At 46.0% G+C, this 4503-nt stretch overlaps 1 long non-coding RNA gene across 1 annotated transcript; it reads right to left on the reverse strand.

Annotated features, from left to right (window-relative positions):
• Positions 1 to 686: 686 nt before the first annotated feature.
• Positions 687 to 3048, reverse strand: LOC145162275 (uncharacterized). The gene is made up of 3 exons (XR_013739004.1): positions 2498 to 3048; positions 1431 to 1488; positions 687 to 810 (listed from the first exon to the last, which is right to left on the reverse strand). It is a non-coding gene; the product is annotated as an uncharacterized LOC145162275 (long non-coding RNA).
• Between the last annotated feature and the right edge of the window lie 1455 nt (positions 3049 to 4503).

Genomic DNA, 4503 nt, shown 5'->3' on the forward strand with positions numbered 1-4503 from the left:
TGCAGAAAACAGCTTAATCAACTAAGTTGTTTGGAACCCAGTTCACACGACGTGGCATCAGGTCACCACGTCGTGGCGACGGGGGTCAGATTATCTGTTTTGTCCTTTTGGGACCATAACGTGGCCACGGATGGCCACGACGTGGAGAGTCAACGTTGACCGTTGACTTGCATTGACTTTTAGTCAAACCCCTAGTTTTCGAGGAGAAGCTAAGGACGTACTTTATATGGTTGTATAGGTAGTTGGTAGCATCTGTGTTCGCAACTGTAGTAGAAGTTGCAGTTGACCATCATTTGATAGGTGAGTTCCTTCACTGTACTCATGGGTCGAATGCACCAATGCCGACCCACTGGATTATGTTTTTAGAATGATAGTTGTCTTTGTGACACTTACTGTTATGCATGTATGTGTTCGTTGTCTTTGTGAATCTTGTTGGTATAATTGTATGCTTAGATGTAGGGGTGAAATAGACTCGATACTGGTTGAAAGAGACCGAAGGGGGTGAAATAGACCCAGGCGCGGTTGAAAGAGACCGAAGTGGGTGAAATAAACCCAATATCGGTTGAAAGAGACCAAAGGGGGTGAAAAAGACTTAGTGTCGGTTGAAAGAGACCGAAGGGGGTGTGTAACATCCCAAAATTCAAGGCCAAAAATTTCATTGAAATTAAGTTATTATAAAACCAATAGTATACGAAACATCCATAATATTATAAAACAATATCAGAGTGTAATCCCAAAGATCTCATGTGCAGAAAACCATAGTGTGACGCGCTGCGATCGAACCGGCTCCTTTCTTTTAAAAACGAGTACCTGAAACCAAAATTGTAAACCGTAAGCACGAAGTTTAGTGAGTTCCCCCATCATACCACACACCATACAATAACATACTGTCAGGCAATTCTGGGGTGCCTGGCTACCCAGGTCAAGCCATTCTGGGGTGCTTGACTTACCCAGGTCAAGCCATTCTGAGGTGCTTGACTTACCCGTCGGTCTATTTCGCCAACTACCGGGGACTATTTCACCCCTACCACTACCACATAATAATGTAACACACATATACTGTCAGGCAATTCTGGGGTGCCTGACTACCCAGGTCAAGCCATTTTGGGGTGCTTGACTTACCCGTCGGTCCTTACGACCGACATACGAGGACTATTTCACCTCCTACTACTACCACATAATATCATAGCATAAACATACTGTCAGACAATTCTGGGGTGTCCGACCTACCCCTCGGTCCTAACGACCGAACTTGGGGACTATATTCGCCCTACTACCATTATAACATATAACATATCATGCTAGCACATAAACATATCAGGTAGTAGCAAACCCAGATGAATATCACAAAGACAATCATCCAACATACAACTCCTACTGGTGGGCCGGCATTGTGGCCGTAGACCCACCGCTACTGGAAGGTAACTCACCTCACACTGCTGAAGTCCCGTAGACACAATCCCAGCTGTTGGATCACAGATTCCCGAACTGTCAATCACATAAATAACACCCAATTAATAAATATGTTCCACTACATAACCATGAGTGCATTCTTTGGATAATTACTACATTACCCCAAGCTTGGCTTTATGCAAGCCCAAGGCCCAATCCATAGGCCCAAAGTCAACTAGGAAATCAAAGCCCAACACATCCCAGGCCTATACATGGTCTTATTCTAAGGCCCAACGTCATATAATCATTAAGGCCCAAACTATGGCCCAATTTTCCAAATTGGGCCCAAACCCTTTATATGGGCCTTACCCTAGGCCCATTAAATTATTCTAGTCCAATTGCTTGACTTTGGATGACCCATTAATAACCCAATCATCAAGGCCCAATAGAAAGGCCCAACAATAAACCCAAGTGAAATTAGGGTTTCTCATAAAATGGTGATTAGGGTTAAGTTTCCTACTTAACCCATTAAGTCCAATATTAGTTAGATTAATTTTTGCCAATGATTATTAATTAATATTCTAAGTTCATTAATTAATCCCGATGTGATCCCGATAAATCCCAAATGAGGGTTTCATGGCATTAGGGTTTCCAAACCCTAGTTAGGGTTTCCAACCCATATTATTCCATTAGGTCCAATAGTTAGGTCCTTAGATCCATTAGGGTTCAGTAAGCCCATTAGACACATGTTTGGGCTTTTGGGTCCATTAGGGCTTCATTGGGCTCATTAGGGCTTACAAGGCCCATTAGGGTTTCAAGCACCCCAAACGAATCAAACTCACAAGGCAAGCACACCGCCACCCGACACGACGGCCGGTGGTGGTTTGAGTTTCATTTCATTATTCTTCTACTAATAACATTTTACAACCCAAAATAAACACACACGCTAAGAGATAAACACACACACAACCACCCTTGTGGTGGCCGGTGGTGGCACGTGGCGGCAGCCACCACCACACGGTGGTAGTGGTGGTGGCTGTTCTAGGTTTTCCGGCCAAAATAGATCACACACAACACACCCACGACCGGAAACACACACACACACCCGTTTTTGCTTGCAAAGAACACCCAACAACCACCAGATGGCACATGGCGGCGATGGCAGAACCATGGAGAGGAGGCAGCGACGGTCTTGACGGTGACAAGGAAGCATTCATGGCGACAGCGGCGGCAGTAACTCCGGTGAGTCGGCAACGGCAGGTTGCGGTGTCAGCCACCAGAAATACATCTAAATACCACCACCCTTGCGGTGGCACACGGTATTCGGAGCGGCAGCAGCGAAATGCACACAACCTCCGACTAGGACCCAGCAGCAGCGACGTCGTGGTTTCTCGGCGGCGAAGGAGTAGCGACAGCGGGATCTAAGGGCCGGAAGCGGCGGCTGCAACGGTCTTGGCCTCCCTCGTTGATCTCAGCAACTTTTCCGGCTTCCCTTGCAGTTCTAGCAGCAACGACGTAGCTCCTCCATCAAGGTTCCTTCGGCCGGTCACGGTGGTTCCTCCCCGTCTACGTGCGATGTCCGGCGTCATGAGTGGTGGTGGCGGCGTCCGAGAGCAAGGAAGGGTGTTGGCGGATGAAGGAGTCCCGATGATGGCGGCTGGGTAGAGGGATTCCTAGGGTTAGGGTTTATAACCCTTAAATACCCGTTCCATCTTACAAGTTTGCCATAATGGCAAGATAGGTCCCTCCCATTCGAGTTCCTTTCAATATTATGCCATAATTTACAAAGCAGCCCCCCCCCCCCAATCGTCCAAAATCCTTTCACAATCAGTCCATAAGTTACCATTTGAACCCCACCATCCAAAACCCTTTACAAATTAGGTCTGAATGATCAAACTTCAGCCATGTTAACATTTTAGTCCCTCCTCCCCACATTCTTTTCAACTTAAGTTCCAATAATTACCACGAAGCCCCTGACTTCAAAAATTCTTTATAATTAATTCGGAAGTTATATTTTAACCCCCTAAACTTTTAATTATTTATTTTAGGGTCATTATTCGTTCATTAATTTATTTATTCATTTAATAAATAAACGGGGCGTTACAACTCTCCCCACTTAAATTAGATTTCGTCCTCGAAATCATTCCTTACCATTCCTTACTCGCCCACCCACTCTAGTAACATGGTAACCATCCTGGGCATACCCTGGCCTTTCCAGGGTAGCTGTGACCAATCTTCGCGAAACCCTAATCATCCGCAGGTGAACAAATTCCTCGCAACAAGTTCACATCCACTCTTTCTGAAATTTGTTGTCTTGAGATGGTCTTATTCCCTGACAGACCACTCATACTGAATCAGTATCGATAAAACCAGCCTGCTTATCCCTCAACTGACTACTCAACTCTCTGATATCTCGAGGTTCCCACTATGAAATAGGCTCACATACCTAATTATCCATGCAGATCACTTATTCTTGGTCAAGGCTCAGTTAATCCCACTGTGAGTGACTGGTCACTCCCCAATCAACCAGCTATTCCGTTAGTACTTGCAACCTAGAACACAAATACTAACACTGCCCAAATGCTGAAACTGCCCGAACACTGAACTGCCTGAAGCAGTATGCTGCCACATGGCCACTTACCAAAAGCTACCGAGACCTCCTGGGTCTCAATTCGCTCATCAATCCTCTGAAATACCGGGTTTACGCCCGGCTGCGGAGCCAAAGGACTCCCACTTAGTCATTTCACACGACTTCTGAATGAAATCCTTCTTTGGAACTAGATGCGACTAGTTATCATGCCACTGTGGTTCTAACAACCTCCCGATCCAACCGATCGGGTCCCTACGTCGAATCCTGACGTCGCCAAATCCGAGGCTAAAAGTGATTGCTACATGACCAACGCTAGAATTATATCACAAATGACCTTTAGCAATCCCTTGCTTCCTTGATCTCATAACTATAGTGGCGCTCCCACATTCTTATCACTGGCGCAACCGGATCTAATCCGTCCGGGTAATTCCAAAATCCAATCCGTGGATTTCCATATCCTCACTGCTACACCCGAACTGGTGGGTACTACTGTTCCTTCCGCGTCCTAACAACGCGCTCAA

The sequence above is a fragment of the Lactuca virosa genome, chromosome 3, assembly GCF_052849685.1.
Source record: "Lactuca virosa cultivar CGN04683 chromosome 3, Lactuca_virosa_CGN04683_v6, whole genome shotgun sequence".
In the NCBI taxonomy this organism is placed as follows: domain Eukaryota; kingdom Viridiplantae; phylum Streptophyta; class Magnoliopsida; order Asterales; family Asteraceae; genus Lactuca; species Lactuca virosa.